The sequence below is a fragment of the Cebidichthys violaceus genome, unplaced genomic scaffold (assembly GCF_023349555.1).
Source record: "Cebidichthys violaceus isolate CVI_PGR_0920_01 unplaced genomic scaffold, fCebVio1.0.p SCAF_1, whole genome shotgun sequence".
NCBI classification, from domain to species: domain Eukaryota; kingdom Metazoa; phylum Chordata; class Actinopteri; order Perciformes; family Stichaeidae; genus Cebidichthys; species Cebidichthys violaceus.
The window spans coordinates 17,078,539-17,101,701 of NW_027176262.1; the positions used below are offsets into that span (position 1 = coordinate 17,078,539).

Below are 23,163 nucleotides of genomic sequence, written 5' to 3' on the forward strand. Positions count from 1 at the left end.
GATGTCAGAGGGTCAGACCAAGTACAGGGGGAGTAGAGTTTGTATAGATGTGTTTGTAGGTTGACTATAATCTGTTTTACATTGGTGTGAGTGTTTAGCAAATTATAAACAATATACAACTGTTGGCTACCAAAGGGGGTGCTGTAAGGTATAGTTTGTGTTTATTAATTAGTGGAGTCAGTAAGTGTTGTCACCTCTACTCATGGTAGGAGCTAGAGCCTACTGATGGAAGGCTCTATATAAGGAGATGTCTTTTGACTGTACGGGGGGGAGGAACATCAGTGTGTAGCTGTGTGCACGTGATTAAGTTCTTTTATGATGAGTTGAGTTTATTCAGTTATGCTAAGTTAACCGTTTGTTTGTTTTGTTTCTATATATGTTTGGTTACACGTGTAGCAGGGCACTTTTTGTAAATAAAACACCTTTTTGTTATCTCGACAAAGTGTCTGCCTCCTACCACTTCAAAAGCCACTCTGGTCAGGCTTCACCACACAAAGACATTTCAAATTATGTCAAATGCAACAACCATCATTTTTAAAGCCAATCTTTTCCCAAACTACAGCCACTTGGTATCCAACTGACTATCACTCCAGAGCAGGAACTCTTGCGCTACAGTCTTAGAACATACAGGAACCTTTCCAATCAAATGTTTCAAAGAGAGCACCTCCATCTTGCATGTGTTCGTCCACGGCTAATATCTCATTTTCATACTGTGGTTTTTCGGGGGACTTTTCGTGGTAGAGGTTGCTCTCACTTTGTCAGAACACATTTTATTCCCTGTTTTATTCTGTCACTGACTGCCTGCTGGCTCCTCACTCAATACTCTTAACAGCCCCCAGGAGCTGCTAGTGATAACACAGCTGAGAGCATCGACCCCTAGCTGCTACTCTGAGCCCAGAGCCACAGTGGGGGAGTTTGCACACTGTTACAGTTTTGGACATTGTGTTTGGCTAACAGCTAACAGAACTACCAGTACACACACTGCTGTATTTCACCATCACTCAGCCACTGCTACTTTGACATGTTTTCACTGTTAAATAATTTAAACTGAACACTTAAAGTTAAAACCATGAAGTAGGGAGTCTTACTTAAATATTGAATATACTCAAAAACAAAGCAAATTAGAAATAAAGGCTTGACTCTAATATAAGCCTGTTGCAAGAAAGACTTGCTTCTCTCTGCAGATGAGGTAAATAAAGGTCCCAGACTTTATTTGGAATTGTATGTCTTTGAATTGCAACTGTCACTCATGGCCAATATTACACTGCACTCTTTTACGCCTTGTGGAATTATTTTTGAAATGTTTAAGATGATTATGTTGATAGGTGTCAATGCAGTCGAGTAGGCGAAAAATTATCTTTGAAGAAACTCCATGAGGAAGTTGCTTAGTGCTTTTATAAAAACAATACAATGCGTTTTCTTTTTCCTTTAATCATTGCATTTACAGCAATAGACATTTAATACTGTATGTCAGTTTGACCCATTGATCATTATCATAATCTTTTCAGCAGCAAGTTTTCAGTTATCATTTACACCCCAAGCCAGACTTGTTCAACCCAAAGCAAAAGCAGAAGTAAGAAAAGACAATTCCCACATACTCAATCAAAAACTCACGCACATTCTTTACCAACATGGAATACAGCATGACAGGCCTGGAGATCAGTCCGCACCAACTGTTTCCCTTGCTTTTACTAAGATAAACTGGATAAAAACAGTAGTAGCATTATTCACAAGTAAGCTTTTTTTGCTGCTATACTCTCTGGTAGTGGTATGAGGTATGAAATGCATAGATACATTTGTGATTCTCATCATTACTAAGATTTAAACCTGTAAACTGCATAAGTACACAGTCACCCAGGCATATAATTGTGCTTCTTCAGGGTTTTTGTTTTATGACTTTATTGTTGGCATACATAGCTAAATGTTCTAAAAATGTAACAGACCGAACCGAATTTTATAGATCTGCATTATCTGATGACTAAAGGTGTGTTCACACTGAATTCAAAATTTAGGTCTTTTAATATTTGCACGAATATGACATTTGGAGAGGTTTTGCGATTTGTTTATTTGTCCTAAAAAGTGAGTGTACTGACGATGGAAGTCTGTTAAGGATTCATCATGCTGTAGTGCATTTACCCATGGTTATCATTAAAAAAGAGAGAAAATAATTGAATCGGTTTTTTTTCTAATAGACAGGAAAGATACAATAATTACAGTTTACCCTTAAAAAATATTTTGTGTGCCAAAAACACAGTAGTGCAGAAATCCAGAAGGATGAAGAAGCCACTCTGTGGACTGTCCGACAACCATCATGGACTTAATGATGTTAAACACCTAAATTACTAATCTTTTGGTGCCTCCTCTGTCAAATACATAGTGCCCACAAAGTAAAGGAGGCAGGCACCCTGAGATGTACAAATCATTATACATAATAACTTGCAATGCGTGTTAAGGGCTCATCTATTTTTGTTTTTCATATTCTTAAAAAGCTTATCGTTAAATATTTTGAATACTAAAAACCAGGTGAAAATCTGTTGACAAAAATCAATAATGCAAAAATCTGTAGGAAAATCTAATTACTGCAGGAATAGAAGAAGCCCTCAGGTTGCCGCAACTCATTTACAGGGTTATATTCTAAAACAAAAATAAATAACCAAGGTACTCAGCAGATTATTGCTTTTTTTTCAGTCTGAGTTTATAGAGTCAGAGTGTTACTGTTTTGTCACATGTGAAAATGGTTTCAAACACCACAGTTGTTTTTTTAAATCGGCTATCAGGCTAATTTGCTAAATGTTCTTCCTGATTCAGTTCGTGAGTTTACCCTCTAGAGATCCTTAGTTCCTGGAACTACTTGGGTAAAAACAGGAAGTGTCAAGATTCATTAGGGTTCATCGGTTGGGGTCCATAAAAGTCCCGGTCAGACTTTTTGTGCAAGTAATTCTCAAAATGTTGTGCTCTGTAATACAATGTTGTTGACTTTTAATCCTTGTGAGGTGAAAATCTGCATGCAGACAATTCAATGGTTTCACATTTAATGATTTGTTTTTCTGCAGCATGCTATGTCTGTTTTGAGTTTTGTCTCCATTTATCTTTTCCCTTTGTCAGATGAATCTGTGGTGATTTACTGTAAACTACAATAAGATGAGCAATGGTATAAACATCAAAACATAAAAAATCAATTTCAAATCAATCAATTTCCAAATACATTTTCTCAAATGTATTTAAGTCCATCTACTATTTTAAAAATTGCAGTTTGTATCAGTACAAACTGCAATTGATGAGCCTTAAGTTGTATGAATGGCACTCTTAAAAGAATGGATAACACAGCTATTGTTGTCAATAGGTCATCTTCTTTCAAATTAATCTCAGTAACTGCACTATATCTGTATTTCTAGAGCTCCTTGCTTTGGTACAGTAGAGAATAAAGTCTGATCGATGGCACTCCACAAGTAAACACAGAAGAGGAGGAACGAGGAGATGAAAGAGGAGGGAAACACTGTCACAGAGGTTCTCCTTTTACTTGCTCGTTGTTATTGAGTCCTGGCGAGCGTTTACTTTTAATGCCCTCAGTGCCTTCCCGGGATGTCTCCTGGAAGAAGAGGTGTGGCATCCACACAGACATGACGATCCGCTTGTATTCCCTGCGGAAGTTCTGGTTCAGCAGGCCATAGATTATAGCATTAAGACAGCTGTTGAAGTAAGCCATGAAGTAGCTGACCACAAAGAGCCACTCTGGGATGTGAGATGCTACTGCTTCAGGGTTGATACCAATAGCAAGCCCAATGAAGTTGAGAGGTGCCCAACAAATGGCAAACACCACGAACACCACAAACATAGTGATAAAGATCCTCATGTCACTGGGCTTGATGTGAGGGCGGACCTCTGACTTTACCTTCCGCCTCACATGACCAGGATCCAGATCCGCAGGTAGCAGAAGGTGACCACAGCAATGGGCACAAAGAAATGGATGACCACCACTGTGATGGTGTAGGACGTGCTTACTGTCTGTGAAAATGTGCATGAGTGCATGGGTCATACTGCAGCGAGCCAACAAAAAAGTTGGGCACAATGGCTATGACTGTCAGCATCCAGATGAGTGCGACCAGCAGCAGTGTGTTGCGGTAGCTGTACAGCTTGTCGTAGCTGAAGCTCTGGCAGATGTAACAGCAGCGGTTGATGGCGATGCCTGTTATATTGAAGATGGAGACAATGACGCTCAAGCCCATCAGGAAGCCACTCACCTGAGAGAGAGAGAGAGAGAGAGAGAGAGAGAGAGAGAGAGAGAGAGAGAGAGAGAGAGAGAGAGAGAGAGAGAAATAAAAACACCACAAAATAATGAGTATGAATGAGCATTTGTTTATTGTACTAATTAATAGTAGATGTTCCTTGATGAGAAATGGCATCATAGTGTTAAGCCACTTTCTCAGAGTAGCTTGTAGTATAGCTTTCCACACATAACAAAAGTCTAGTGTTGCTAAATTAACGCTATTAACTTCCAACAAAAGAAAACAAAAAAATTCCAAAACAAAGTCACCTTGCACTGGGTGTCACCCAGTGACCAGCCGTCATGGAAGATGGCGTACTACACCAGAGGGTAGGGGTAAAATGCAACCACCAAGTCAGCGAAGGCCAAGCTCACCACAAAGACATTTCCTGTGAAAGACAGAAGGACAGGAAATTGTGATTGTGATTGAAACTGTAATAACCTTGAGTGTAGCAGCAGCAGGTCCATGTATATGCATGGCCACACCTCACAAATGGCAGGCTATATAATATCCATCCATCCATTAATATATCGATGCTGTTTATCCTGGCTAAGGGTAATCTCTATAAACATTCACATATAAAATCTAGAGAAATGGGACACAATTTTGTCATCGGAAGGGTTCCCATTTCCATTTGTATTCCTAGTAGTATTGACCAATCACGTTCGAACATTAAATACAAGTAAACAGTCTGTGTGGAAAGCAAAAGAGGTAGAACACATTGGCCGAAATGTATTTTGCGAACCCACATTGGCTATTTCAGCCATACCATAGCAAGGAAAACCCTGATATTACATTTTTTTAAAGCTTGTGTCTCATCAGCCCCGGTAAGCCAATGCATTAAGGTGCCACTTTCCATGGCTATCAAAATGTTTCAGATGTAATTCAGCAATACAGTCTCATTGGTATATTTTTGGTCATACCGCCCAGCCCTATAACACATCACTCAGTTAACTCCCAAGAACAAACTAAACCCAAGTTAAAACCAGATACACCCGAGGGTCCCCCATTTGGACGCAGAGTACATCAAAACTTAGAGAGTTTTGTGTTAAAAGTAACTGGCAGAGAACCCACGAAGAACGAATATAGTGATGTTATAGTTCTGCAGAAACCTCAGCGTCCTGGGAACAACATGAACTAGGTCACTTCTACACGAGACAAACACATCTCCCATCAGCCAAGCAAACAAATAACAAAATATCATAAATCATACTCGATATGACTGGGACAGACCGGAGAAAAAGGCTGCTACACTCCGTTAGCAACGTGCTACCTACGAACATGCAGCATGAAAAAGCACGAGCGCCTGACGGAGATTACGGACATAGTTTCCATTTCTATCCCCGGTAAACCATCGCAGAGATATTCAGCTTCGAACACAAAAAGTCACACAGCTTTCATCGAATATTGTACTTACTTTTGGTCGAATCTCAGCGAAAAAATGGAATATCTCCGTACTTCCAACGCATGTTTGTCCAGCTGCTGGTGCTCCGTGTGAATCCGTTCGATTCGTGTCTCTCCGACACTCCTCGGATTCTTGGGAGGGTTGGAAGCTCAGCAAATCAGATTTCAGAGCTGGACCTTTTTGAGCTTTATTGGCTAACAGTGCTGTCAATCATCTAGCTTTCAATTCCAGGCAATTCTATTGGCTCCTACGGTTCGAAGGATGTCTCAATGGTGAAAATCGGAGAAGGGGGGGCTGAGATACAGCCCTGAACAGAGAGTCTGAAGCAGGATTTGACCTTAAACTAAATAACTAAAAAGGGCATAGAAAGAGCTTAAAACACTCAAAAAAGGTCCAATCTTCGGTCTATTGATTCAATGAACATCATGAGTGATACATAGAAGTGATATAGAGTGTTTTTGAATTTTAAAAATACTTTTTTATTCAAATATTGGAGTATTTGATCAGTTTTCTAATTTGAAATGCTCTATATTTCATAAATGTTTCACTGTATCTATGTATAGCTGTGTATATAGAGCCTATATCAGTTGTTCTAAGAGCCCAGCATATTAAAAGTCTTGGATACCCATACTTTCCAAAAAACAATACCCTAAAAGTGCTGTTTTTCAAGATCGAGCTTTTGAGTTTTCCAAGTTCTGCTGTGTTCCATCCTTATCTTATGTGAACCAGTAACATGTATTCTGATAGTTCCATGATTTTTCTCATCTCAAAAATATATAAAAAAAGTTTTTTTTTTTTTTTTTTTTTTTTTTTTTTTTTATACAATTAATTTCTTATCTTTATTCGAGCTGAGGCCTGCAAATAGGCCTCGTTTTTAAATGTCCATTTTTTTCTGTTTCATACTGACAAACCTGCCAATGAAAACTTAGCCAGAAGGAACATGTGACAAAATTTCGCAAAAGAGGCTACTTTGCCACAACTCGTCTGTGCATCAGATTTTTGTTTTCTTTCCATTTCTGCAATAGTTTAGCTCTGCAGAAAGCACAGTGAAAGCAAGTCTCCATGAAACAAATAATGTATGATATTTATATATAATGTGCAAATTCAGAATGGGACAGAGATCTACATCAAATATTATCTGCAACTTATATAACTGACTAATGTCCCGACTATTTAAATTAATTACAAAATTAGACCAAGTCCAACACTGCAACAGCACAGTAAGGCAAGTTTATTTGTATAGCACATTTGAACAACAAGGCAATTCAAAGTGCTTCACATAAAACCATTAAAAGCATCAAAACATGAGGCAAAAGAAAAGGAGATTTAAAAACAACTAAAACACGTAATTAAAACACTAAAAAGCAGTGTAAGAAATAAAATACAGAATGTGATGTCATGAGAGGGAGTATCATCAATGGGAGATACATCGGCCAAATACCAATGTCCTCCCTAAACCCTAAGCCCTGAACCCTCAAGGACTTAATTGAAAGTCACCTGGTAAGTGGTTGAGTGTGAGAGGCTGCAAGGGCTCAAAATGGTGTAAATATGAATGGGATAGCACTTTGCTGCAACATATCACGTTACCATGAAAATGACAAAAAATAAGATGTATAATTGTGGGTATTTATTTTATACTTTGTACTCCCTGATTTGAACGTCTTCAGGCTCTTTCCTCACAAGATGAGAGGTCATTTCATATAATCTATTTACTTGTTTTTGTCAAAACATCTTCGATGACAAAATCAAATATTTGATGGATAAATAAATATATATCCACTGACAAGTTTATTTTTTGTTCCATCTTTAACCCTTAATGTTTCTGTGTAAATATAATAAGACAGGTTGAACACACGTGAGCCGTCCTCTTTGTTTACCTTTTTTTTAACATCTTCATGCGTCCACTGGTTACCCTGTGTTTAATGTCACGTTGCTATGACTTGTGGGTAATTCCCTTAGGCTAAGTCAACATACCATGCTGACTTACGGAAAGGGTTCATAAAGGGCTCAAAATGTCTGCCAGAGAGCCCTCAAACACTTGAAGATTTGACAGTGGGACATCCCTAAACCCTCACGGACTTCGCGGGAGTGCGCCTCAAAGTCCATGAGTTCGTAAGAGGGGACATTGAGATTTGGCCATCCCCTCCCAGTGGTTGCAGCAGAGACTACAACCCATCATGGCATCTGGTTAACTGACTACAATTATCATAGTCAGCAGGGCAGCCGGGACCAAGGCTGCTGCCCAGCTAAAAGAGATGTGGCTGATTACCCTGGAAAGACTGGTGTGTGGGGAACAAAGGAGAAAATGTTTGGAAGGAGAGGAGTGGACAAAAAGGAAAGAGTTTCTCAGGGTCTCAGCAGACCTGCAGCTTTCTGGGACTTTGTTCCAGATATGTGGAGCAGAAAAACTGAACGCTGCTTCTCCATGTTTAGTTCTGACTCTGGGAACAGAAAGTAGACCGGTCCCAGACGACCTAAGGGGTCGGGATGGTTCATAAGGTAGCAGCAGATCAGAGATGTATTTTGGCCCTAAACCATTCAGTGCTTTATAAACCAACAGCAGGATTTTAAAGTCAATTCTTTGTTGGACAGGAAGCCAGTGCAAAGACATCAGAATTGGAGTGATGTGATCCACTTTCTTGGTCTTAGTGAGAACTCGAGCGCAGCGTTGTGAATCAGCTGCAGCTTTCTGATTGAGTTTTTACAGAGCCCTGTAAACACACCGTTACAGCAGTCGAGTCTACTGAAGATAAATGCATGGACAATTTTTTCCAAATCCTGTTGAGACACAAGTCCTTTAATCCTTGATATATTCTTCAGGTGATAGTAGGCTGATTTTGTGATTGTCTTGATATGGCTGTTCATGTTGAGGTCTGAATCCATAACTACACCTAGCTGAGCGCTGACTTTCAATCGTTCATCCTTGTACCAAAAATTACTTCTGTTACTACTTTGTTTAATTAAAGACAATTCTAGCACATCCAGTTGTTGATTTGTTCAATGCATTTACCCAGCCATTGTATCGGATTATAGTCCCCTGGTGATATAGTTATCTAGATTTGTGTGTCGTCTGCATAATTATGATAACACACTTTGTTGTTTTCCATAATCTGAGCTAGTGGGAGCATGTAGATGTTGAACAGAAGAGGCCCCAGTATTGAAATAGAGAGGGACAGAAGCTTTACAAATGGAAGTCCATACTTCAAGATACTTCTCCTTCAAGTGCCTATTATAAACATCATTTTGGAAATCTTTAGTATATTTCTTTGCCAAGCTAAGCTTTCTTCTCTGTTTCCAGGGCAACACTTGTCCATCTGATGTGTCAAAGTGTACAATCAGCACCTTGGCTGTGTGTTATCCCTGTCTCTTTCTATCAGCACTCTCCCAACATGAGTAAGGTCCATTATCCAGGACAGCCAGTGTTACACGTACAGAATTCGGATGACTCAAAGGCAGCCTGACTAAGTTGAATCTGCATCACAACACGTTGTGAATAAGGGTTTGTTGCTTCAGGCACAGGCTTGATTCTAATGTCAAGCGCAGAGGTGTGTTGTCAGGTGCTGGGCTCATTGTCAGCCACTGTGTTGGTGACTGCTGTCAGCTGCTGGGTCAGCCTTTGTTGTTTGAAGCAGTTTTTGCTGGTAATGATGTAGATGCTACACTTCTGTGAAACGATGGCAGCCTGCGCTCTTTCAGATAAGTAAATGTCAGGGGAATCCACCAAATCACGTTACAGTAGTGCAGAGCAGAGCGGAAAGCAGAGCGAGCCACAGAGGGAAGCAGAGCGAGGAGAGGAGACACCAGAGCTGCTGGCTCCGCTCCAACTGATAGAAATGCATATATTCATTGAATAGAAACACACACACACACACACACACACACACACACTGAAAATATGCACTAAAGAACACTGTTGGGGTTTTGGAAAAACAGCAGTCACACACATACACAGTTTCTAAACACTTGTTTTGCATAATTCAATGCAGACAGGATCTGTGTCAACCCCTGATGTAATAAATGCTGATCTGGTCATATATAGAGTACTAAAACAAGCAGTTTAGGGTGGTGGTGTTAAATTCATGGGGAGTACACAGCTGGACTAGGAAGGAAGAGAAAGAAAAGATGGGGCTTACTATAAATAAGGAACTGCTTTAGTTTACTGTGTACGACACATTTCAGCTAATGAAATGTTAAACATAATGTTCTACTAGTAAGTTTGAGTTCATCACTGACATCCATCTGCCTCCAGACAAACAAATCCTATTTACCTGTAGACTGCTTTTGCACTGTACAAACTTATTTAGCTACTTCTTACTGTAACTCACACACAATTTACCTAATGAAGGTTGAATGCATGTTTAAGTATCTAAAGTACAAGTACTACTGACCTAGAACAGCTCTTTTTAGAATGTTTTATTACAACATACATATCATACTATCTTGCTGATGCTGTATAAGCAGACTCATTGCTCAACAATCTGCCTATTAAATGTCATCTGAATGATGGCTTCAAAGATAGCTTAAGTGTGGGGTTATAGAGGATAGATAAATGGTTCATCCTCAGGGAACATAATTGTAGCCAGTAAATCCCATGTAAGCCTAACCTTTCACTTTTTTGTGTCATAGAAATGTTGGGCATGGTAGTCCAGTTGCCTCACAGCACAAAGGTGCTGGGTTTCTGTGTGGGTTTCCTCACCAGTCCAAAGACATGCAGGTTAGGTTATCACTGGACTGCCAGCATTCTAGCCCCCTCTACAGATGCCACCATATGTAATTTCATTGTTTTAATTCACAAGCACATCAATAATGCATTTGTTTGATGAAGTTACTATAAATGATGGGAGAGAAACTAAACATCACAGATCATAGAGCAGGATCACCAACCTTTTAGACCCTGTACCACTTTACAGTGTTTATATTTTTTTATAGTGTACATTTGTCAAGTTTTTTTGTTTTAACAACAGTTATTGTTGTTGTAGCCGTCCACTAGCAGTTCCTGATGCCGTAGGTTGAATTTGTCGACTAATCAGAGGCTGTGTTCCTAATTGTGTGGCAGCTCTGATCTAAAATGCAGCTTTTCTAAGCATGTGTTTGTTTTATTTTAGTACCTTCTGGGCTTCAGAAAACCCCACAAACTCACATTTAGGAAAAGTTATGGGGTGAAAGCCTCAATGTTTTTATTCAAACAGAGTTATTTGAGAGTGTGTGTGATGATTAGCAGTAACGTTATAGCTGTGAAAGTAGCAGTGCAGTGTCACATTAAATGTTGAAATCCGCAATAGTAATAACACCACTACATGATGCAACCATATCACTAGCTGAACATTACTAAAGAGACTGAGGAGGACAGAGAGGAGCTAAGGAGATGAAAAAGCGAAGAGGGGTTTGTGAAATCAGGGTAAAGAAGGAGTGAGGAAGGATTCACAAGAGGAAGGACAGGAGAGAGGGAGGAACAGCTAAGATAAAAGGAGGGTATATGTGGCTCAAGGGAGAGAGTGAGAGACAGCTCATCTGAGGAAGATATCGCTCTCTCTGGGAAATCACTGAATGGAAGCTCTCTCTCTCTCTCTCTCTCTCTCTCTCTCTCTCTCTCTCTCTCTCTCGTACACACACATCCACAAGGGCCAATGCAAAGGCAGATCAAGTTTATATAATCTGAAGGAGAGAAGATTGAGTGCTCCCAGAACAACATGTTTCCTCCTTGTGTTAGTGCTATAGTGTGTGACCTGAAGAAAACACAGACTCTCGAAAGCAACACAAGTAGCACTTGTATCAATTATAGATGCTTGCCGACAGCCTCTCCGGTATTATTAGAAGGATACTCTGTCAATTCCTTCTGATGTTTAATATAGGCCGTGCTGGTTTTCTCACAGTGAGGGCAAAGGGAAGGAGAGCAGAACTAATGGAGATTAGGAATACTTTGCTGCTGGTGCAGAGTCCTCATTACGCTTTTTAAATTGCAAGTAGGGATGTCACTGAGGGTAAACCCTGCTGAAGGTAAACTCAGTTAAAGTCTCCTTCCCCTTGTGTGAAAGGGATTTATCGTGTTTTCAGTCTGATCTGCAGCAAATCACAGATGTTTTGGTAACCTGAGATGACATTTATGATGCTGTCTAAAGCCAACATATGAGCAACAAGTTTGCTAGTGTTCCCTTGGAGTCCTGTAGACGTCATAGACCGGCAATCTGTTGTTAGCAGTAAGGTTTAATGAATAAGTGAAGAAAACCGACATTGGAAATAACCTTCATTCCAAATGTTACTGAGTGCTACTGGCTGAATGTTTATCAGAGTTCTGTGGTCACTTCCCAGAGTTCCTGGCATCAGTCACGCCACACAAAATCCCTGCTCCTACAACAGACCAGAAAGTTAGAAGTCAGAGGACAGACAGAGATAAAGTAAGGAGAAAGAGGTTGAAGTAGAGCTAGATGAGGAGAGGCCTAAAGGGTGACTGCAGAGCCCAGATCAGGATGAAATTGATGAGCATGGCTATATTAATGTTGGGCCCATGTGCTTGGCCTCGCCATGTGCTTTGAAACAAAGGAATCAGGCCTTCCCATTTTGCAGAGCAACCTGAAGCCTGATTTGGGGTTGATAAGGGCCAAACCCCCAATAATATAATTTCACACATCCAGCTGTAAGGAAAGGAAGATTCCTTTAACGAGCCGAAGAAATTCTCTGATGCACAGAGAGTTCTATCATGGAGCCACGCAACCTGAGTCAGCCAAGGACTCAGAAGGACCGCATCGACCACCACAAAATCAACTCATAGTAAGGCAAATAGAGTCTGAGCAGAGTTAGGTTATTGTGTTTATCTTATTATCTTTATCTTGTTTGTGTTGCTTAAGTTACTGTAATTTTTTATAACGTGGTGTGTATGCTCAATAATCGCCGAGATTAACGATCAAAATCGGTACTGTTGTGTAAAAGTTACTGTGTATTTCATACTATTGCAATCGTGTTGAGATGATTCACCGCTAGCGGAGGCGGAAGTTGTTTCTCATCAGTTCAGAGGTCAGAACCGTGGCTGTGCGAATCAAAGAGTCATCAGTCGTGTTTCTGTAGATGAGAGAACAATCTTCCGTACTCCACCACGGCGGGGAGGATCTTATTTTGTTTTTGGAGGATTTATTTTGTTTTGTTTGCTTTCTCTCTTCTTTTACTAACCAACACATACATACAGCGTTAAGCTACATATAGCTCAGAGTGAGCTAACGGCTCAGACACGTGGAACTTAATAAACTCTGTTATATTTTGAAGAGCAGCTGTCTGTGATTACTTTGTGCATGTATTGTGATAATAGCTGGATATGTGGTCTGTTGCTCGAACTTAAACCTTCACTTTCACTCTGAATGTGTAATAGCACTTTAACTATTGACATTGTGAGTGATTACTAATTCTCAGACTTAGTTTATAGTTTGGTTATTGGTCCCTGTTCGCAGGGTGGTGCCTCATTATTATTAATAATCGTTAATAATCTTACTGACATTAATAATTCTATTGATGTCAATAATTTTGTTTTTATATATGCTGATAACTCAAACACGCTTCTTTTCGTTCCCAACATTAAGGATTTAGTCATTATTGTCATATTGAGCCAAACTCCTGATTTTAATGCCGCTGACAGCCGAGGACGGAGGCAATATGTTTTCAGATTGTCTGTCACGAACACGATATCTCAGGAATGCCTGGAGGGAATTTCCTCACATTTGGCACAAACGTTCACTTGGACTCAGTATGAACTGATAAGAATATGAGGGTCAAAGGTCACTGTGACCTCACAAAACACACTTTTGGCCACAACTCAAGAATTCATGCTAATTATGACAATTTCACACAAATGTCTAATTGGATAAAATGAAGTCAGGACATATTGAACCGACATGGATGTAAACTACAACTTAACTGGATGGCAGAGACAAACAACAACGAGGCAGTAATTCTAGTTTAAGTCAAGTTTAAGTTGCCTAAAGGTCTGGGCATTTTTTAGCCAAAGAAAACCTAACTATTTGAGTATAGTCAATGATAATTATTTTATTCATCAGATTACATTGAGCATTTTGGTCAATCTAGTTCAGGTTCCCAGGAACAGGTTAAGAGCTGGGGCAGCCTGAGAAGCTGGCTGAAGACTAGCCATCTGGAGACTAGCAGGCTGGTGACTAGCTGGTAGCCGGCTAGCCGACTGGGGACCAGCAGGCTGTTCAACTGAGGGCTAGCGGGTTGAATGCTAGCTGGCTGAGGGCTAGCAGGCTAAGAAGCAGGGTGGAGGATAGCTAAGTGGGAGGCACGCTGAGAATCAGGGGTGTTAAAAAAGTCCTTAGCCCAGTTACGTAGCTAAGGACTAAAATAACTCCCCAGACATGGCATTGATGATGCCTCCCAACGTGCCAACCTCAGAGCAGCTTCGTTGATCTCCCTACGTGGTGCTCTCAAGCAGGGGGATGGACCCAAATGCTGTAACACAGGAAGCAGAAGAACAGTCATTTTAATGAAGAAACTTCCAAAACAAAACCTACATAGCAGGTGAGTCGAAAGATGAGTGGCTAAAGATCCAAAGGCCAGAAATAGTCAAATTGACAAACTAACAGGATCAGATAAAAAGGACAACTGCAAGAGCGCTACAAACAGGAAAATAGGAGACGAACCAACAGACAAAAGACGGTTGTCAAACAGCTTTTGGGTGCACCACCCACTAATCTGGTGTGGACTAAGGAGACCCTCTCTAATATGAAACAAATAAATAAATAAATAAAATGATATATAAACTAAATAAGTAAATACATTTTTTATTTTCCTTACATTGTATTCATTAGTCTTGTTGACTCTAAATACTCCAGAAGAAGTTTCCAACATTAAAATGTTTCTTTAGTACATTAATGATATTTTCCTCTCCAATCTCTCTTAGACCTTTTTTCATAACTTCTCTCACTGACTCGTACCTCAGACAGGACAATAAAACATGGTCCACAGTTTCTTCTTCACAAAATTCACACTTTCCATTGTTATGCTTTCCAATAACAGAGTGAACTGTTAAGACTAGTATGGCCATTCCTTAGTCTTGTTATAATCATCTCCTCTTTTCTATTTCATTAGAAAAAGGTTACCCCTTTTATTCATTCTGCCATATCTTTTTGATTTGTCCCTTTATCACTACTTTAGCTTGTGAATTATATTTACATTAACGTTATTTCTCCCACTCTTCAAAGCCCTTTTTACTGCTTTATCCGCTTTCTCATTGCCTTTGACTCCAACATGGGCAGGGACCCATACAAAATTAACCGCCAACCGCATTTGATGGATGCTGAATAGTGATTGAAGTATTTCATACAATAAATCCTCTCTACTTCTGGAGTTGCAAAATGTCAAACTCATTAACGCTGCACATGAGTCTGATGCAATTACTCTCTGGCCTGACGTCCTCTACCTACTGTAAGGCAATAACTATGGCCATCATCTCACATCCAAACACAGATAAATCACTGATTCTTTTCCCACACTCAACATTGAATTCTGTGATTACTGGTGCTGCTGTTCTACCAGTTTTAGGGTCTTTAGATCCATCTGTAGTAATCTGTAAATAATTGTTGTAATTCCTTCTGATGTATGACTTGAAGATCTTACAGTTTCCCCCACGTCGCTCATCAGTTCAAGGAGGCCAAGATCAATTTCTGGCTGTGGCAGTAACATGGAGGAATAGCTGGCAGAACCACAGTTGGAGAATAACTCCTATCCAGAATACCCAATTAACTAGCCTTCTCTTTAGCAACCCAACCACAGCTCTTTGATGGCCTTTTTTCATGTTCCCAGCCGACCTACTGTATGCCACACAGCCATAGTCTATTACTGATCTTATCAGACCCATATACAGTGGGTACGGAAAGTATTCAGACCCCTTTACATTTTTCACTCTTTGTTTCATTGCAGCCATTTGCCAAAAAATCTAAAAAGTTCATTTTATTTCTCATTAATGTACTCAGCACCCCATCTTGACAGAAAAAAACAGAAATGTAGAAATTTTTGCAAATTTATTAAAAAAGGAAAAACTGAAATATCACATGGTCATAAGTATTCAGACCCTTTGCTCAGTATTGAGTAGAAGCACCCTTTTGAGCTAGTACAGCCATGAGTCTTCTTGGGAATGATGCAACAAGTTTTTCACACCTGGATTTGGGGATCCTCTGCCATTCTTCCTCTCCAGTTCCGTCAGGTTGGATGGTGAACAGCCATTTTCAGGTCTCTCCAGAGATGCTCAATTGGGTTTAGGTCAGGGCTCTGGCTGGGCCAGTCAAGAATGGTCACAGAGTTGTTCCGAAGCCACTCCTTTGTTATTTTAGCTGTGTGCTTAGGGTCATTGTCTTGTTGGAAGGTGAACCTTCGGCCCAGTCTGAGGTCCTGAGCACTCTGGAAGAGGTTTTCTTACAGGATATCTCTGTATCTCTGTGCCTTGCCACAATTTTGTCTCTGAGCTCCTTGGGCAGTTCCTTCGACCTCATGATTCTCATTTGCTCTGACATGCACTGTGAGCTGTAAGGTCTTATATAGACAGGTGTGTGCCTTTCCTAATCAAGTCCAATCAGTTTATTTAAACACAGCTGGACTCCAATGAAGGAGTAGAACCATCTCAAGGAGGATCAGAAGAAATGGACAGCATGTGAGTTAAATATGAGTGTCACAGCAAAGGGTCTGAATACTTATGACCATGTGATATTTCAGTTTTTCTTTTTTAATAAATTTGCAAAAATTTCTACATTTCTGTTTTTTTCTGTCAAGATGGGGTGCTGAGTGTACATTAATGAGAAATAAAATGAACTTTTTCAATTTTAGCAAATGGCTGCAATGAAACAAAGAGTGAAAAATGTAAAGGGGTCTGAATACTTTCCGTACCCACTGTATATATACAGTGCTGTGAAAAAGTATTTGCCCCCTTCCTGGATTCTTATTTTTTTGCATATTTGTCACACTTAAATGTTTCAGATCATCAAACAAATTTTAATATTAGACAAAGATAACCCGAGTAAAGACAAAATGCAGTTTTTAAATGATGATTTAATTTATTAAGGGAGAAAAGCTATCCAAACCGACTTGGCCCTATGTGAAAAAGTAATTGCCCCCTAAACCTGATAACTGGTTTTGTCACCCTTGGCGGCAACAATTGCAATCCAGCGTTTGCGATAACTGGCAATGAGTCTTTCACATCGCTGTGGAAGAATTTTGGCCCACTCTTCTTTGCAGAATTGTTTTAATTCAGCCACATTGGATGGTTTTCGATCAGAAATGGCTTGTTGAAGGTCATGCCACAGCATCTCAATCAGATTTAAGTCCAGACTTTGACTAGGCCACTCCAAAACCTTCATTTTGCTTTTTTTTAGCCATTCAGAGGTGGACTTGCTGGTGTGTTTCGGATCATTGTCCTGCTGCATAACCAAAGTGCGCTTGAGTTTGAGGTCACTAACTGATGGCTCGACATTCTCTTTCAGGATGTTCTGGTAGAGAGCAGAATTCATGGTTCCATAAATTATGGCAAGTCGTCCAGGTCCTGAAGCTGCAAAGCAGCCCCAGACCATCACACTACCACCACCATGTTTGACTGTTGGTATGATGTTGTTTTTATGAAATGCTGTGTCAGTTTTACGCCAGATATAACGGGACGCACACCTTCCAAAAAGTTCAACTTTTGTCTCGTCAGTCCACAGAATATTTGCCCAAAAGTCTCGGGGATCAGCAAGATGTTTTTTGGCAAATGTGAGAAGAGCCTTTGTGTTCTTTTTGGTCAGCAGTGGCTTTCGCCTTGGAACTCTCCCATGGGTGCTATTTCTGCCCAGTCTCTTTCTTATTGTTGAATCATGGACACTGATCTTAACTGAGGCGAGTGAGGCCTGCAGTTCTTTAGATGTTGTTCTGGGGTCTTTCCAGACAGAGTCATGTCAGTTACTTTGTTTCTCATCTGTTCTTGAATTTCTTTACATGATGTGTTGCTTTTAGAGATATTTTAGCCTACTTCACTTTGTCAGACAGGTTCTATTTAAGTGATTTCTTGATTCAACAGGTCTGGCAGTAATCAGGCCTGGGTGTGGATAGTGAAATTGAACTCAGCTTTCCAAAAAATCACAGTTCATTCATGATTTATCAAGGGGGGGCAATTACTTTTTCACATAGGGCCAAGTAGGTTTGGATAGCTTTTCTCCCTTAATAAAAGAAATCATCATTTGAAAACTGCATTTTGTATTTACTCGGGTTATCTTTGTCTAATATTAAAATTTGTTTGATGATCTGAAACATTTAAGTGTGACAAATATGCAAAAAAATAAGAAACCAGGAAGGGGGCAAATACTTTTTCACAGCACTGTGTATATATATATATATATATATATATATATCTAGCTTTCAAAGCAGACCTGTCAGTTCCTCACTCTGTTCCCACAAAGCATCTCATTACATTGGAAACCTTTTTACATATATTTACCATTTTATCAATATGTACATTCCAGGTGAGCCTAGCATCAAACCACATTCCTAAACATTTGAACGAATCCATCCTTTTTAGCTCCTTAACATACAAATACATTTCAATCAGGAGAGACTTGTTTTATAATTTAACAATGATTTATTATACAAGCAACAAATGTGAAAAGTGCAAAGTCTTTGGCGATTGGACTCCATCCTGAAGTAATATCACCGAGGGTAGGGATACTGAGGTCCAATAGGCCTAATCCCCCCTGGAGTCCAGACACTTGTGATGGTGGTGGTGTAAGGTGTTGCTGCAACCTGATGATGAATCAGGAGCATGACTGTGATGCTGACTGGAGGTGATTGGGGTGGAGGAGGGTCGCATCTGCTTAACGCTGAAATGACAACTGACAGCAGAGAGGAGAAGACTTTTTAAAGTTTGACAGGAACGATGTGATTGGCTTAAAGAAACCGTGAACAGAATCTGGTTGGTTACGTAATCAGCTGATAGAGTAATTACAAGGAGGAGAGACGGAGATTATGAAGGTTTGTCTTCCTGACTGAACTTGCTCTTAAGCTTAATTTCAATCAGGAGAGACTTGTTTTATAATTTAACAATGATTTATTATACAAGCAACAAATATGAAAAGTGCCAAGTCTTTGGCGATTGGACTCCGTCTTGAAGTAATATCACCGAGGGTAGGGATACTGAGGTCCAATAGGCCTAATCCCCCAAAAGAAGTTTTATTCTATATGAATAAAACAAACAAATACCTTACCTACTGCCGTAGTGAATTCCTAAGCAAAAGAGAAATTTAGTCAAGAGGGAAAATGTAAGGGTATAACTTGCATGAGTTGATGTTAAACCAGAGGTAAGAGGTCAAGTTAGTCAAAGCACAGGATAGAGGAAAGTCTAGATTGACCACAGACTAGGATACGGGGGTCTCGATAGACCGCAGACACAGGATAGGTTGGGTCATGTTAGACCGCAGAATAGAATAGTTGGGGGTCATGTTTAGACCGCAAAACAGAATAGTGGGGTTCAAGTGAGAACGCAGAACAGCATAGTTGGGGGTCTCCACTGCCTCAGCACAACTAGACCGGGTTTACCAGACCAGGAAATTAGAAAGTGTCATCTTTGACCGGATCTTACATCACTCGGCCCGAGAAATTAGAAATCGGGAACCTCAGACCCATCTTTCTTTTAGGAAATGGAAAATGGTCCTGTTACACCAGGAAACAGACGTGAACATGCCACCACCACCAGTTATATGCATTCCTTACCGGATTTGAAGGCTTCAATGATCTTTGATTTTCGAGTATGGTGTTGAGGTTGGGGCAGATGACCAACGTTTCATTTTATATGGTTGTAGCAGTGATGCCTTGGTTAGCAGCAGAAGTAGCAGCCCTTATTCTAAAAGAGTGCCCCAAATATAGCTGAGGTGATAATTACATTTCTGAGGATAACCTCGAAATGATAGTTAAACTATGTTTTAGATAAAAGAACGTTATCTGGGGTAAGAATAGTGGAGAAGTGGAGCAAGTAATAGGTCTTAACCGGAGGACTTTAAGCATGGATTTGAATGGGCAAAAACCCAGAGTCTCTACGAGCCACAATTACTGCGCAAGCACCTCCGCATTTGGAGTGTTTAAGCCATAAGTTACCAGCCAGGTCCTGTTCACCTAGGAATTGAGAAAACTTCACGTTAAGCCAGGTCACGTTCACCTGGGAATTGAGCAACTGGTCACGTCAGACCAGGAGAATGAGAAACGATCTGTTAGACCAGACACTGGAGAACAGGATCACATTAGACCAAAATAGGGTGAGTCCAACAGACTTGAGTGCAATGGCATTATACCGTGATGAGCGAAGATCCCCTTAAACAAGAGAGGTACCACCACCAGTTATATGCATGACTTACCGTACACATTTTTTAAGGCTTTAAAGAGCTTGAGTTACCCTTCGTGTCTAACAAACTACAGCCTTGACAGAACCCCCCAAAACCCACGGATGGCCTGCATCCGTGTCGACATTTTAGTGAATCAGCAAAAATCACCACTTGTTGTAGAATGTTACACCATTCAAGTGATCACACAGCGACCTGACACGCAGGTCAGCGCAGCACCCGTCAACAAGGTAGATTGTGCATTTTAGGACAAGGAAGATGCAATATCCAACGAGCAGGAGAGGAAAGCGCGTCCCTAGTGGATGAGCCTGAATGAAGCTATTTACACTTTATGTATACTATGGTTTTGCCACTTATCTGTCCCCATAAGTAGTCACAAGAACGCAGTTATGGCAGATTACTGGATGCAGAGCACCTGGTCCTGGAGCTCTGAAGAATAACAGCCCTACTCCAGTGTTGCTCTTCTGCACACATTAACTCATTTCTGCCAGTGCTGCCGGTTAAACTTTGGTTTTGGTCTTCACTTCCGCTGACTATGCCCCACACTTCCTCATGCATTTGGTAGCCGTTCTTTACTTGTTATCATAAATACCTTTAATATCCCATCCTCCCTTGTGTCCTTCCATATTTGTCATAGCTTGGGAGCCGGGTTACAACATTACACATGGCGCTCTCCCAAACACAGAATGTGGACATTTTAACCAGCCTTTAACCAGTATGGACAGACTCTTAAATGTTCATTCCTCCCCTGCAGTTTAACCCAGTGTCACATATGTCCAGAGACCATTACGATTATTCAACGCAGCCAGGTGGAGCGTCACTACGCGACTAAGCAAACGCACCCACTCAATCCAAAATAACACAGGCAGATATGACCTACGAGCCCAAATCAGACTCCTATCACATGATTCCATTGCCCAACTATGATGTAAAAGAGAGGAATAGAGCTGAACCAAGTAGTTTAATTAAAAACAAAACGTTTCTGTACACAATCGTCTTTATAAGATACGATGTAATGTCATACTTTCATTTACATCTCTTCACCCTGATTGCACTGAATTTTAAAGCTGCACGACAAGACAGTTCCATTAATTTACAAAAATGAGGTACTTTATCTTTTTAAGATGCAAGTTCCTTAAAAGCTCTGTTATGTAATTAATCTATAAATGCATCCCTTACTTTACATCACATTTGAGTTCTTGATTTGATAATTAAAAAAAAAAACAAGAAAAAAAAAACAAAAAAACAACAACCCTTACATTTACATGGGACCAGTGGCGTTTCTACATTAGGGGCACATGGGGCACTGCCCCACCAGATCCAGATGGCGCTGTTGTGCAGAAAGCTAAATACATCTGTGCTTTGTGGCAAAATATATTTTATTTTATTTAATATGCAAAGTAGCGTAAAATGTGTGTGTGAATAAACACAAGCATTATAGTCCTGTTTTGGAGTAATTTGATTCGTTTGTGTTTCTGTCTGTGTGCTTGCTCTGTGAAATGCTGCTCTCCGCTGTCCCTCTCTGCTCTGTGGGGCAGCGGCGCAAGTTTAAGAGTGTTGCCATGGAAACATCAATGAGCGTGAACCACACAGGCCAAAGTTTACATTGGGAGATGGGGCACTTTCAGATGTGCCCCATGAAATCTGCCTAGCAACTCGACTCGAATATTGCATAAACCGCGAAAAAAGTACCCCGTGACCAAGAAAAAAAACAAAAAAACATACAGTCAGATCATAATCAGACAGATCAATGCCGGTAACGTTACTGCTAGTTAGCTATCCCTAGATTTCGAGTATTTTGGAAGTGTTTTAATTCAGCCTACAATGAATAATGTAGACTATTTGTTGAGGGTGCAATTTAGTACATTGTCATTGGAAGAGAAATTAGAAATTAAACGTTTGGGGCCACACGACTTGATCTTGCTGCAGCCTGGTGAGAAAAGTACTCGAACTTCAAGACGGAATGGTATGACAGAAAGACATGGCTAACTGCTAGCACATCAAAACGAGCACTGTTCTGTTTCCCATGCCTTCTTTTTGGAAATGCTACTAATGCAGACTCAATTTGGACAACGGATGGATTCAAAGACCTGAAGCATCTGGCAGAAAGAACAGTGAAACACGAAAGCTGTAAAACCCATATCAATTGCGCCCTGAAATTGGGACTATTGGGGCGGGTCAACGTCATGGCACAGCTAGATAGTGCATATCAGCGTAACAATTTACAGCACAACAAACAGACTGAGGAGAATCGTTATATACTGGGGAGGCTGATATCGTGCCTAAACCTCTGTGGGAAGTGCGAACTGGGCCTGCGTGGTCACGACGAGTCAGCCGACTCAGTAAACCCAGGCATTTTTAAATGCATTTTTGAGACGATGTGCGAGGGCGACACCAGGCTGAAAAGACACTACGATTCGGGGACATCTAGCACCATTCAGAACGAACTCCTGGATTGCATGTATGAGGTCTACAGGTGTGAGGTGGCCAAACAATTGCGGGGCAACCAGTTTGTAGCTGTGCAGGCGGATGAGACCACTGATGCCTCATGCAAATCCTAAATGGTCATAGTCTTGAGATATATGGTGGACAACAGCGTCACAGAGAGGTTTCTTGAGTTCATTGAAGTGAAGGATAAAACTGCCATTGGCCTTTCTACTGCTATCAAACATGCCCTTGAGCCACTGGGACTGACTGACAAACTTGTAGCCCAAACCTATGATGGTGCAGCGGTTATGCGTGGCAGTGTAGGCGGCGTGCAAATACTATGGAGGAAAGCTACCAATATTATTTGTGCATTGCTACGCACACCAGCTAAACCTAACTCTGCAGCAAGTATGTGCATCCAGGATCAGTGAGCTGATCTGGCTGGTTTATATATATATATATATATATATATATATATACTTAGAATATGTTTCTACTTAGTATATATTTCTATTGAATATATTAGTATATTGTATGCATGCATAAGTACTTCTGCTCTGAACTTTGTTGAACTGCACCACTGTGTCTTTGTTGTGGGATTCTCTCGTGCCTGTTCACATAGATAACTAACTGTGTTTTGAGAATGTTGTATGAGAATATCCCAGCGCCAAAGCCTTCGGGCCGCTTGTTTTGGTTGCTGGCCGTTTGTTTCACT

General features: G+C 40.5%; 1 pseudogene; it reads right to left on the minus strand.

The window, feature by feature from the left end:
- Positions 1-3,297: 3,297 nt before the first annotated feature.
- LOC137865852 (melatonin receptor type 1B-like) lies at positions 3,298-16,160 on the minus strand (annotated as a pseudogene).
- Between the last annotated feature and the right edge of the window lie 7,003 nt (positions 16,161-23,163).